The sequence below is a fragment of the Coturnix japonica genome, chromosome 7, assembly GCF_054131305.1.
Source record: "Coturnix japonica strain WE chromosome 7, WE-NBRP24, whole genome shotgun sequence".
Lineage (NCBI taxonomy): Eukaryota > Metazoa > Chordata > Aves > Galliformes > Phasianidae > Coturnix > Coturnix japonica.
Window position 1 is genome coordinate 31,643,571 of NC_140669.1, and position 14,564 is coordinate 31,658,134.

The following is a 14,564-nucleotide window of genomic DNA, read 5'->3' on the forward strand; positions in this document are numbered from 1 at the left end:
GGAATAGGAAGAGCATGTAACAGTAATATTTAAGGATCAAAATCATTTATCTGAATCTCACTCTGCCAGGAACCTGGTGAATACTCTTCCAAGTGAGTTAAGAATTGCATGGGATAGACAGCCATGATGAAAAGAGGGTGCTAAAAACCTTCCAAATTAATTAACAAGTTCCAGCCCCTTAAGGCCTTTTTCTAAGAGCCCTCGTGCCTGGTTTTGATTGAATTATTTAGCCATGGAGCCTGTCAGTCCCTAGCAAACACACCAAATAAGCAGGGCTGCTGCTTTGAGCTTGACATCATCTGAATCCTGCATACAGGATTTGGTGATGGTGCCACCCAGCCAAATGTTTCCATTGCTTTCTGAAAGAAATTCACCTCTCCTTTTATTGGACACCACGGCAAGAGAGCCCACAAGGAATGTAAACTCTGTGTGCAGAGATATATGTTTTCTCTCACTGTTTATAAACACACAGAGCCCAGTTCTTCCTCCACTGGGGTTATATGAACCCAGAATTAGTCAATGTTGGAGAACACGCTCCTGATTTATACTGAAGTAAGCGAGCAAATTGTTTGCAGGAGAAAAAATAGACTAGCAAGCAATCGCTGCTTTTACATACAGATCTGAATACACACGCTACACAATATTTAGATCAGTTGCAATAAACAAACCCGCCTCTAAACATATAACAGCAAACCTGAGACTCCAATGGGAAGACAGGGAAAAGTTGCCTCATCTTTCCCAGTGGGAAGGGAGATTCTCAGATGTGAAAAATGCCCTTGGCAGCGCCTCATTTTGGCATCTGCCTTGACATCCCTGGGCCAGGCCCCACATTTTCATTCCCAAAAGAGCAGAGCAAGGTTATTACAGACCATATACCCATAGATCCACCAAGGTGGTGCCAGCTTCTCACCAGCTTCTTGCTCCTCTATGGGTCAGAGCTCCTTCTCTTCCACATCTTCTGCCTTGATGCTTGGCCTTGTGCTGCTCCATCCTTTTTGCTGCCCTGCAGAAACACAGGCCAGCCATAAGAGACAATAAAGTCAGACTGGTGCATAGAGTCTATTTTCTCTCACCCAAATGCTGTCCCAGCCTCTCATCCCTGCAAAATCAGAAAATGGCTTAGGTTGGAAGAGACCTCAAAGATTATCTGGTTCCAGCATCCCTGCCCTAGACAGGGTTGTCAACCAATAGGATCAAGCACTAGACCAGGCTGCCCAGGGCCCCATCGGCCCCATCCAACCTGGCCTTGAACACCTCCAGGGATGTAGCACCCACAGCTCTCTGAGCAGCAATGCCAGGGCCTCACCACCCTCTCATATTTTAACATTAAAAAAATAGTGATACTTGCAAGGCTAAGCCCTGATAGAGATGCATTTTCTCACCCCAGCACTGCTGTTATAGTTGAATTAACATGAACACGCTCTTACAAGAGCAAAGCGCTGTATATATACATCTGCTCACCCACACATATATTTATAGATGCACACATACACATACAGGAGGGGACACATAAATATCTATAGTATACAAATGAGCAGATTCAGGAAACTACAGGACACGAGGAAGGATTTTGTTTAGAAAGCAGTTTCTCACTGCCTCCCTGCAAGGCGAGATCTTTAACATCTGCTCCTCCAGCCAAGCCAAAGGGGGTGGTAAGTGACAAACAGAAGCCACACAGAGAGGGCATGCTTTGATAAGATGATCCCTTGATTTCGGATGGATGAAGAATGTCACCAGTCTATCTGGAAACACCAGGCTAGGGACAGTCCCAGCTCACCACCAAGAGAGGAAAATGGATGTGACCAAGTAACCAAGATGGGATGATTCAACCAGGGGCATATCTCAGCCACTGGAGTATCCCAATGTGCAGCATCTGGTGCTGCATGGTAGGGAAAGGGGATGGCCACCAGCCAGAGGAAGAGAGATTAGATTAATGGAGGTGGGTACGCGTTACACCCTGCAAAGCATAGAAATATTGGAGCTTGACTTCCAGCCCAACCACTCCCTTGGGAGATTAGATCCTCATGACTGCAGGAAAAGATTGATATCAAACATCTTTCCCTGCTCTGGCATATTCCTTTGGGAAGGCAGTGCCAAGCCACATGGAAGCACACCCTTCCTCCTCATCAAGCCATGCGTGACAGCCCTCAGCACTGCAACGGCTGTTCAGAAATCCCTGCTGGAGCTGAGCAGCAATCTGAACTGTGAATCATATACACTTAACAAATTCCTATTGTAAAAGTCTAGCAGTTGTACTTACATTGGGCTTCTGCAAGAATGAAAAACATGTGCCATTTTCACAGGAATCAAATCCCACAAGGCCTCCTTCTTTCCATTACCCCAAAGAAGGGAGTTTGACAAAGTACGATACTTGGAGATTTCTGTTTCTGTTCCAGACTGCCTGGAGGCATATGATGGGGCAAAGGTTTAGGGATGAACACAATACCTGTATTTATGGCACCCCTCTATAGCTGATTCTACTGATCCTGGCCTGAGACCCACCTTTCTTTCAACACAAGAGCACCATCGCAATAAACTCATGTTGGCTGGTCTGTTAAGAAGCACAGACCAGAAGATGATTTAAACAACATGGTAGCTTCTGTCACAATCATTTTGCCTGTAAAACTGTTTTTTTTTTTCCTCCACCACTTTCACAGATTTCCACACAAGAGCCCAGAGGAGAGAGAAATTACATTGGGATATGTCATATGACTTTGGCATTAAGCATATGCACCAGAAACAGGGTGGATGCTGCAATATGAAGGGCTTTTCTGTTTGTTTGCTTTATATTTGCTCTCATAAACTAGCCAGCCTAAAGTGAAGTATCTGGGGTGTAGCTGGCTGCAGTGGGCCAAGCTCAGGGGCACTGCAAAACACCCAAGAGAGGGGGTAAGAGCATACTTGATGTGAAAGCTGAAAGGAGAATTTCTCCAACTTAAAAAGCATAAAATCAAAATCTTTCCCCAGATGATTTCCACTTTGTTTAAGGGAGGAAGGTCATTTTGAACAAGTTAGGTATTTATGTTAGAAAACTTGAATAGCCAAGCCATGGGAGTCTGTTAAACTCGCTTCCTGCAGCCATCAGGAAAAGTTGAAACTGAAATACTTCATCCAGGAAAGTCCCTTGGGAAAAGAAAACCTACGTGTTCACTGCCGATCTTCCTCCCCTTTCCTCTCTGGGAAATAGGAGGATTATGGGGCCCCTCTATATACACTCTCACCTAAAAGGGAAGCAGAGTCCTTTCTCTAACCAGCTCCACTCCACACCAGTTTGCACTCCCACATGCAAAGCCCTTTCACTGCCAACACATTAAATCCATTCAACCCTCATTCTGTGTCATGTGAAGAGCTCTTCCTCTGAATCCAGCCATCCAACAGAGATTGCACACCCAGCGAGACAATCTTTCCCAGTTTAATTGGAGCTGTGTTCCCATTCAAACCCTCTGATAACCAGCAGAGAGGAAAAGCAATCCAGAACAACATGATGATTAGTCCCTTCCATGCTTAGGAAAAGCCCTTGTGGGGGGGTTCAGCAGAGAGCTGCTACATTCAGCCACCAGAGACATTCCCCATGCTTTGAGCATCACACGCAAGATTTTGGGGTGTTTTTCCATGAGATGAAAGAAACGACACCATCTATTTACCTGGTAGTTAAAAAATGAATCTGTTTCTAGGTGGGCAGAAGGTGGAGCAGACTGCATTCCTGTTCTGATCAAAGCTCAGCTTGTAACCTCAAAAGGCTTTTCCTTAAAACCAACCACACAAGGTGGAGGGCTGTGGGTTTAACTGGAAGGGATTTGGGATGGCCAGGAGAGGTTGTGGCTGAGCAGCTCAGCCTTCCTTGTCTCTCAGCGCTGGGGGAAGAACCTGCATTTTTGTGAAACCGAGCACTACTTGGCTGCAATTGACATAAATCTGCCTTTAAGCCACACGTTATGAAGAATACCCCAAAGCTCAATATACTGGTCCAGGTGCTTATGGCTGTGAGCCCAAGGCAAACAGGCCTCACATCGCTTAATCCCAAAAAATCAGGAAGAGAAGAGCAGAAATCACAACGGGGATGAGGCTGAGCGAGAGAAATGACCAGAGACCAGTGTGGATGTAGAAGGGCTTGCCCCAAGCAGGCTCCTGTGTGTTTGTGGCATCACAGGAGGCCATTTGGGGTGGACCTCTCTCTGGGCTGATGGACACAGTCTGTGGGTCCTACTCAGGGTCTGCTCCCATTGGAAGCAGGCAGGAATTCTGCCAGCGATGCGAGTAGCAACAGGCTCCAGAGATGGGAGCTGTTTTAACTCAAGCACCCAGCAGAAAAGCATTCAGTGTTTTTGTTGGATGCCTCTTTGCCAGGTTAGTGAGTTAAATCAGAGTTCGAGAAGCACTGAAGCCAGCACTAGATAAACAGAAGGAGTGCAGGACTAGAGCAAGGAAGATAAAAAAGGGGAAATCTCCACTTTGTTAAGGCAGAGTGGTTAGATGACTGCCTCCAGCTGCCTCCCAGCCCTGAACACTGGAAACCTAGAAGGAGCAATGGAGAGGGAAGCCACGCACAAGTTGTGATGAAAACTGGATGTTATCTTCAATATTTCTGTGCATTGTAAGGTACATTTCCATGCAAACCATCCAGCAAGGATGAGGTGAATTGTCCAAACCACTGGCAAAAGTGAGAACAGACAAAATTCTCAGTTTTTTGCCTTGGAAGTATCAGGAGACTGAAGAACACATGTGCAGTTGGCCATCCCAGCGTAGGATGGCAAGAAACAGCTAGCTGCTACTAAAATCACCAGCCAGTAAATCATAGATTCAAGGAATGGCTTGGTTTGGAAGGAACCTCAAGGACCATCCAGTTCCAAGCCCTACTGTAGGCAGGGCAGCCAACCTCTAGATGAAGCATCAAATCAGGCTGCCCAGGGCCCCATCCAACCTGGCTTTGAACACCTCCAGGGATGGGGTACTACACTACTCTGTGCTTATTAAGGTAATCAGGATAAAATAATGAGGTATTTCTGGGTGAGACCATGGCCTGAAGAGACTTGAAGCGCCACATAAGAAAGAGCATCATTGCTGTAATTTCAACAACTGGGGAAACTGAAGCATGGGAGGCAGCTATGACTTGCTGCTGCTCATCCTGCTGGCCTGTGGCAAAGAATCCATCTCTCCAGAGCAACCCAGCCTAATCTGAGACCCACAGGCCCAGCTGTGGGTCCAGCTCCTGTGGTTTTCTGCAATGGGCAGCCCATTGGGGAGCTCCAAAAGGGCTGCTTTAGTCTGAGCCATGAAGATTTCTCTTTGCCATAGGTTTCTGCAGGGAGAATTTACAAGATTTTGCAATCTCTGCAAAGCTCAGAGAGGCTCAAAGCTTACTTTACACTTGTAAGCTACAAGAGATATGATAAAGTAGTACTTAGAGAACTTTTTCTTACCTTTTGACATAGGGGATGTGACATAGCTATTTCAGCTCCCAGAAGCAAAGTGTCTCATGACAGATGGGGAACCTCAACTTCAGTCACAGCTTCAAAGGGTGAGTCCCTCCTCCTGATCTCCTGCTCCCTACAGCTTTGTGTTTGAGAGGACGGTGAGGTTTGCAAGGACGGGCTGTCATCTGGAGCAAGCTTCAAGATATCGTGCCCCCTTGTCCTGGATAGAGTCTGCCATATCCTCAGGGATTAAACTTTCAATTCCCCAGGAGAACCTCCCTCCAGGCTCCTGGTTTGCACTGACAAATCAACACCATCCAGGAGAAAGGTGAAAAGCTAAACATCTCCTCCCTTGGTAGGGAGATACACAGCCTGGGAATTCCTGTTTATAAAAGTGCAATCAGCACAAGTGCAAATTAGGCAGAATCAGTCAAGTGAAGGAAATTGCTATCAGAGTATCTGATATCAGGAATATCAATTTAAAACTACTCTGGTTGCTGAGCTTTCATAAAGTCTTCCCAAGACTGCATTTCTACTCTGCATGTCACCATGGAAGACACCCGAGATGCAGCGAATTCCCCCTCCCCACCCCTGGTTAATTTGAATTATGCCACAAAACAGATGTGCTCTTTGGTGCGCAGAGAACCTTCTTCTTCTATTTTGTGTTGCATCAGCTCTTATTATTCCCTCTCTTTGTCTGATGTGACATAACGAGTCGTGACACCCTCGTTTATCATCAAGAGACACGGTAGCAACTACACAGAAGTTGGGAAGAGTAGTTTTAACTACCATCTATCTACCTATTTATCTATATGTTTACTGTCTCGATGGGAGAAGGTATATGTGGAAGGAGAGACCCCTCCTTCTGCATAGCAAGGCTGGTGCAAGGCATCAGCTCCAATTAAGACCTCACAACTGAGCAGCATGCAGGAATGAAGGTGGAATTAACTGGCAAATCGTATGGAATTTCACCCTCTGGGCTCAGTTCCCAACTTGTGGGAAAGGACACAGATTTGATCTGAAGCCTGGAAAGGAGGGAGAAATCATTAGAGATGCCCATCCTAGTCTCTTGTGTTAGAGCAGGCTGTGTTTTCACCCAGAAATTCCTACATGGAGTCCAACAAAAAAGGACTCAGGAGGAAACCAGCACTGCACAACAGACAGGAACTTAGCAAAAGCTGAGAAAAAAAGGCACAAGATCCTTTGGACATCTATGCTAGTGCTCTAAACTCTGTGATCTTTAAAAAACATTAACCTAATACCCATTTTCTGCCTTCAGACCCCATCACTGCAGTTCATCCACACACCCACACCTGTAGAGCAGCGATGCATGTGGATACAGCCGTGGCTGCCATCTCCATTAGGTAAGCTGCTGTAAGAAGAGCTCAGTGCTGAGCTGTAAGGTAAATTTTCCAGATGCGAGCCATTCTCTGCATCACATACAGGGGGAAAAGTCTGATTTTACAGAGCTTCTGGCAAGGGAATGCAGAGAATGTGCCGTAAACACTCCTGCCATCAAATAGGTGGTAAATTGAGCCATGCATGTTTGAAACACTGTACTTTGAAGAACCAGTGGGAACAATTTGGAGTTTTGAGCTCTTTCATTCAAATTGTCCTTCCCATTCCATTCCTTTTTTCTTTTTCATTTAAGATGATGTAGAAATTTTTCTCTCCTTTGCAGTGCCATGAGAGAGGTCCTGGACGTGCTCAGAAACCTTTAGATGTTGCACTGAGAGATATGGGTTAGGGTGAAATATTGGTGATAGGTGGATGATTGGACTGGATGATCTTGGAGAGCTTTTCCAACCTGGGTTATTCTATGATTCCATGCTGCTCACTCCTAGGAAGGCAAGCAGAACTAGATGGCAAGAAGCAATCTGCAGCAACATTTTGCCATTGCCACTCTCCATTGCTGTGCTGGCAGCCTGCTTACAAGTATAAGAGAACCGAAATATAGCACCAGAGGCCATTTCTAACTCATTGGCACTGCTGGAAGAAGCCCCTTAGGACATAACATTTGTAAGGCATACACTCCGAGTTGGGTTTTGAAATCAAGGACCCCCGCTGGCTCTAGGAAATCACAGCCCTGCAGTGCTGAGGGGCTTTTACCCTTCTGTCAAATGGACAGGGGTGTTTTGCCACCTTCGAAAGATCTTTATCCATAACCAAGCAAACAAACAAACCCACCAGCAACCTTTCTTCCTCTAGAGAACATACTTTAAGTCTCTCAGATAAAAGAGCCAAGCCTGACAAGGCATTTCATGTGCTTTTCATGAATTTTTGCAGGAGGTGGTTTCTGGACTGACTTAAGGAATGCACTTAGCATGCTGTTTCCCATATATAAAACCCTGAATTAGCATTTCTCTTTGTGATTCTCAGTGTGATTCTGCTATGCACAGAGTATCACAGGATAAGTAAAACCCCATAAAAAGTCTCTCATAAAACTGTCCAGCGCTCAGTTTTGTTTTGTTGATCCCTTCACTTCATTGATTGTTCTGTCTGCTAGGAACAAAGTCTCCTCCACAATGCTTTTATGCAGGCAGTGCTTATCAAGGATGTCTGACCGTGCACACGTATCAGAGCTTTGTCTCTGTGCATCTGATGCCTCAGAGACCTTGTGCAACCAAAACCAGCCACATCCCCATGGCTTTCCAACACAGAAGCAGGACAGGTGACCGTAAGGGCATATGGGTCATTCAGCTCTCTCCAGAACAGCATCTGGAGATGCTCTCTCTGCTGGGTGTCAGCTGTTAACACCACGCAGCGTATAGTGGGAAGACAGGATCCCTTCCAACCCTATAGCAAGCAGCCAGAGCATGGAGGAGGCAGCATTAACAAGAGAAACACAAGCATTTTGTGCTTTTATGGGAGGCCCAAGAATGCCTGGGAGCCGATCATCAGGGCTGATCCAATTATTCCTTAAAAGCATTCTAATGTGCAGCTGGCTCGGTTCCCTTTGGTACCTGGCGTCTAATTTATGGGGTAATGTTTCTTTAAGATTGGCATTAAAGTGCAGAAGTAACAGTCTTGGGTTAAGGAGGTTAGGAATTATGTCCAGATTAGTATTATCAGATGACCCGAAGCAGGGGTTATATTAAAAAAAAAATACCTTAATTAAAAAATACAGGTCAGAACCAGTTTAAGCTCCAAACCTCCGGTTATACTCACTAATTAGAAGGCTCAGACACATGCCTCAGAGTGATGGATGAGCTCTATCTGCCTCATGGCATCACATGAAGAGATGGGACGTGGCTCCCCAGGCACAGGTCTTGGGCTACACCGCATCGCTTTTCTTCATTTCAATCCAACTTTCTTTTTCTGTAAGCAGAAACATTTGAAGTGCATGAGCTGAGCAATTCCAAGCAGGAACCAGGCGTGAAATCCCAGGTCCAGCACAACCTCTCCCATGATTGTCACCAGACTGAAGGAGATCATAGAATCACATAATGCTTTGGCTTGGAAAAGACCTTAAAGCCCATCCAGTTACAACCCTCTGCTATGGGCTGGGTGCCTCCAACCAGATCAGTCTGCCCAGGGCCCATCCAACCTGGTCTTGAGTGCCTCCAGATGGGGCACCCACACTTCTCTAGGCCAGTTCTGATGCCAAAAAACAGATTGGTTGGAAAAAAAAATAAAAAATACACACACACCCCTACTCTATTTTTTCCCCCCACAACATCCAATTTTAACCAAGTTCAAATAATCTGCATGTTTCATTTTTGTGTCTGCTCCCTTACACAGAGATAATGTCACGGAGTCACCAAGGTTGGAGAAGATCTCTAAGATCACCCAGTCCAACTGCCGACCTACCACCAATATTTCCCACTAAGCCATGTCCCTCACCTACAGCATCTAAATGTTTCTTGAACACCTCCAGGGATGGTGACTGCACCATCTCCCTGTGCAGCCCATAGAAGTTCTGCTTGCAGACCCTTTGGAAAAGCAATCTGGTAATCTGACAGAGAAAACAGCATAGGGGAGAAGGCCTTCTAATTCAGGGAAAAAAACCACTCCTTAGTTAGGTTTTTCAGTACAGTGGGAAAGGGAACGGTCACACAAATAGGTAATTGGTATTAGCTCCGTGTGTTTTTCCCTTAAAGGACATTATTGCTGATGTTTCCCTTCATTTAAACACTGAAAAACAGCTGCCAAAGCCCACACGGTGAGGCCTCTCATTCCTTTCTGAGCCAATGTGATGAATAGGCTAGGTGTTCTCCATCCCACCACCTTGCCATTCCAAGCAGAAGAGGAACCGCAGCCCACCCCTATTAGGAACAGCCCTGGCAACCAAACCCATTGTACCCATTTCCCTCACTGATACAGATTGCCCAGAGGGTGTGTGCCCCAACCCTGGAGGTGTCCAAAGCCAGGTTGGATGGGGCACTGGACAACCTGACCTGATGGGGGCAACCAGCCCATGGCGGGGACTGGAACTAGGTGATCTTTAAGGCCCCTTCCAACCCAAGCCATTCTGTGATTCTATGAACACAAGGAACAATTTGACTAACTTGCTCCTGCACCCCAGAACAGTGGCATAAAAAACCCCCAACCAAGATGAACAGAGCAGCACCATGAGAACCAGAGGGCAAAGGACATCTCCAAGGGCAGCAATTTGTACAGCCGGGTGCACGGCACTGAGCACTGATCAGAGCCATGCGGTCTCAGACCTGACAGATATTACATTTCCCTGTAATCCTCGCTCCTTTGTAATGGCAACGCGTTCCAGCCCATGCCTGGGGAGCTCTCTGATGCGTGACGGAGGGGGAATGTTGTTTGGTGGGAGCTGCTGACAGCTGAGTACACTGCGACGGGGTGAGCCAGCACAGTTGTTGGCTCCTGGAAAGTGCAGAGAGAGAAACAAAGAGGAACGACGCGTTTTGGGGAGCAACATCGGGCGCTCAAGCCTTCCTTGCTGCAGCAGCCGTGCGGGCAGAGCAGGCAGAGGCTCTCCTCCAACTGAGATTTATGACGAGAGAGCACGCCTCTCCTAGGAAGCCTGCGGGGTTTCTGGTTCTCATCTCTTCCTCCCTGCAGCTGCCACATCGCTCAGCTCCGCAAACGGCATAAATCAGGGGGAGCAGTGAGGAGATGAAAGCGTAAATAGGCCGTCAGAGCAGTTACTGACACCACAGGGCAAATTCTGCCCTGACAGACACTCTGCAATCCCCCATTCATTGTGAGGGATGTGGGATGGGCATCTGTCAAGAGGAAAGCCATCCGGATGTGGGTTTCATTCACAGTGGGTCAAACCGATGGGTGTCTGTGGGTTGGGTCCTTGGGCTGGAGGATGCCTCAGTGCCATCTGTCTGCTTTGCTCCAGCCGAGGTTTGGTTTTAACAGTTTCCCAGTACTTTATCACCATAAATCCAATGCTCTCCCATCAATCTCAGGAATTTATGTGCCAGCAGAACCCAAGCAGGGCAGAGGAGGCTGCAGGAGAATGGAGCACAGAGAGCCTCATCTATGGAGGATGGGGAAAGCCACGCAAGGAGCACAGAGCCCTTTCATTCAGAACTCAGCTTTGATACTTGTGCTTAGATATATGGAGTATCTTACAGTCTTCTGTTCTTGACTTGTGGGTGAGAAGCCCGCCTTTTTATGTGCAAGGAGGAAAAAAGTCTTTCTAAGGCACCTCTTCAAAAGCTGTGAACTCAAAGGAAAGGACCCACACGTACTTAAAGACAGCTCCTGACCGAAGGGTGGGGAGACTGGGAGAGTCCCCAAGGGGAAGCAGCTCGCAGGGCTTTGCAGCTTGGCTTCAGCTCACTGCAAACTCCAATGAAAATAGAAGTCAGTTGTAATAGGAACTGATTAGAAATAACCATAAATACCCATATTTTCTTCTACAGGGAAGAATAAACTCAGGGGTGTCTGTAAAGCCTGAAGTTATTACCGGACTCAGAGAACATTCAACCAAAGGAAGAAATTTCTTGGGGCTTCTTAAGCAGTGGTTCACATTAAGTAATTTTGAAGGGTTTCCATCGAGACCAAATGTGACACTGGCAACTCTCAGACCTCTCTGCCCACTAACCCCAAAGCCCACAGTGATTTTATGAGCCTCACCAGAGCATTTGCTGACACCACCAGCACTGGGATACTTGCACCATGCCACCTTTTCCCAACACTGAGCACCTCCAGCTTTCCCCTCTCTCCTATCTTGCTTCCTTTCACATCACACTTAAGCTTTCCTGGGTCTGTTTCTGCACTGTAAGGCAGACAGGAGGAATGTGGCACACCAGGTTTGTTTGGATAATGTGAGAAGGGGGGATTAGGGTTAGCTTTCTAATGGAAAGCTGGCACCACCATTAGCTCTTAGATTGGCACAAGGTTCTGTAAATAAAACTGTACAAAAGAGAGGGAAACCTCTGAATTCCCCAAGCAGAGTGAATTACCCATTCTCTACAAGTCATTAGGCAGGGTGCCAAGCTATAGCTAATGTTTTCCAGAAATAACTAAGTGAAAAGTCCACAAACATCAGGAATTTTTAGCACAGAATCTGTGCTCTCCAACAACCAGTGAGGAGCAAACCCAGCAGCGCCCTAGATGACAGTGGGACTCATGCCACCAACTTGGTGACTTGGTCCCAAGGAGCTCTTTCCATAGCATGCGTCAGACCTGAAGCAAGCCACCTTCTGCCCAGTGCCTCTTGCAATGAGTCTGCTGCTGGTGAAAGGCAAAATGTTCTGTGCCATAGGGAAGGGCTGAAAGAAGTTATGGGAGGAGTATTGCTTGGTAATGCAGAATACAGCCTATGCGACTGGCAAATAGAGGCAGGGCTTCAGAATGCAAGCCTGCATTCTCTTTAATGCATGGGTAGCATTTTTGCAGCTCTCTGTTTCAACAAGACATAAGTACATGCCACGTGTGCTCTGCAACCGGTTTAGTCTAATCCTCTCCTTTGTTTGCCTTCCTGTGCTGCAGCTTTAAAGTAGCATGGCACAAGTAAGTTGTAAGACCCTCGAGCTGTCATTACATGCAGCAGCAGCTCCAGAAGCAATCCTGGGTGACATCACCTCATGGCGAGGGCTTCAAGAAGGCAGCTTTGATGTGCTTCCATCTCCAGCAACAACATGGAATGATAGCATAGAGAACCAATAGAAAGCAGGGAGAAATAAGCCCCTTCTCAGAATCACAATGAACTTCTAAGTATCTGAAGGACATTGTCAGCATTTCCCATGCTTTTCATATGTTTCAAGCACCAACATTTCAAGTGAAGCTGTCCAAGAGCCTCCTTATCAAAAGAAAACACTGATTTGCCTTTTTGGAACTGGCTTGTAGTTGCATAAGAGATTGACTGAGATCTGTGTATTCCCCAGCAGAAGAAGAACCAGCCTGGTGGTGGAAGGTGGAATCAAAGCCAGATACCCCAAGCAAGCAAAGCTGCTACTCACCATTTCTCATGAGCCACAAGCTTTACTCAGGGGCCACAGAACCAGCTGGCACAAAGCAGCACTCTTCTGCTGATGGATCCAGTCTGCCCAGGTCAAAAGGGCCTTGTAAAGATGGAGCCATTGCTGTTGTTTAAGCAGGGAAAGGTCACAAAGCAGCTGTTCCTTTCCCCCCTGCCCTCTCCAGCAGCACGTGTATCTGAAAGCATGCAGGCTAAGCTTCCGTACTGCACCCCTAGCTCTGCATGGCTGCATCTTCCAAGCACTGCATCTTGGAGTGTGAATTACAGCCAGCAATAATAATGAACTCACAAGATAATACCGCTGGGGAGAGAACAAGGAAATTCGGTGCCAGAATACAGAAGCCCTCATCAAGCAGACGGAAGGATCTCTAATGAAGGATTTTGCTGCAGAGGTCAGCTGAGATTCAAGCAGACCAATGCGATGCATCGGGCCCTTTACATCTCTTGGTGCACACAATTCTAGCCAGAATTTTTTTGGACTCCATTTAGCACAGAATTGTTTAATCAGCATTCAGCCTCTCTGTAGGGCTGTCTCCTAGGGAAAGGATGCAGGGAAGCCTTTGCAAGTGGTAATTTTGGCCACTTAATCTAGGTTGATTCATTGTAACAGGCTGCTCAACAATAGATACCGTGTGGCCATGACCAAAGAACTTCCATGGTCTCTACTGAGATTTAAAGTAGGTGTGAAATACTCTAAAAACGCACCATTACTCCATGAGCGATAAAAGCTTCATTACCCGAATGAATACAAGAACTGGCCTAAGATCCAGAACAATTATTGCTGCTTTTTACTCAGTGCTCAGAATTCCTGTATTTCTGTTACAAAGTTGGAGAGGAGAAAGAAGTATCAAACATCTCCTTCTGGTGGGGTGGGAACGCCCTGCAGGGTTTGTTACAGGAAAACCTATGGGAAATAGTGGATCCAAGAGTGTGTTCCTTGACCCCATATGTATTCATACTGAGTGGTCAAATGGGAGCCTCAGCAACATAGAAGGCAATCAAAAAATCTTTTGACTGGTGTTGCTTTAAGCGCTTGCTTTGCAGAATCCTGACTGCAGATGCCTTTGGGGGAGTGGATTTCATTCAAGGACATTTTAAGTCTATGTCTATGAGTGCCAATGAATGTCCACGTATCTCTACTTGGCCAAAAGGAAGACCTGCAAAATCAAGTGCTAAGGAGATATGAAACATTTAACTTGCCTCTTCTTCCAGTCTGGGAGTGTGACCCCTGCTCAATGTCCAGCTGAAGAATCACTGGTGAGAGACCCCTTTTTGTCCATCCAATCCAAAGCACGTCCTTCTTCCAACTCAGCGCTCAGATGGGCGAAACGTGATGCACCTGATTTGAGGTCTGACACTGTGTATATTATTCCTGCATTACTCTGGAGCAGGGGGAGAAGGAGAGAGAGCAAGCAAGCAACCATAGCATGTCTTATCTCACGTTATAAAGTATGACAGATGTGGTTCTGTAATACATTTTGCAATTCAGAATAACAGACGGTCAAGGGAAAGGTTTTGAGATGAGACAGTAATAAAATCATTTTGCATTCCTAAATCAATGCGTGTGCTGGTTCTAAGTAACCTTTTTTAAATGTGATCTTCACCCCAACAGCACAGCGTGCCATTACTTGAATAACTCAATGTACGAGATCAGAGTTGGCTCAAGGTACTGAGCCCTAAGCCACAGTAATGCCAACATCTCTGGAAAACAATGCCATCTTTAGTCCAGCTAAAACACA

The 14,564-nt window shown here is 46.4% G+C and overlaps 1 protein-coding gene across 3 annotated transcripts in view; it reads right to left on the reverse strand.

The window, feature by feature from the left end:
* LOC107316406 (uncharacterized) overlaps positions 1–14,564 on the reverse strand; it is a 58,864-nt gene that overhangs the window by 29,886 nt on the left and 14,414 nt on the right. For all 3 annotated transcript variants that reach the window (XM_085552878.1, XM_085552877.1, XM_085552876.1), the window contains 2 exons: positions 8,583–8,732; positions 911–1,003 (listed from right to left, as the gene is read on the reverse strand). The gene's annotated coding sequence lies outside the window, so the exon portion shown is untranslated. The remainder of the gene's footprint in view (positions 1–910; positions 1,004–8,582; positions 8,733–14,564) is intronic.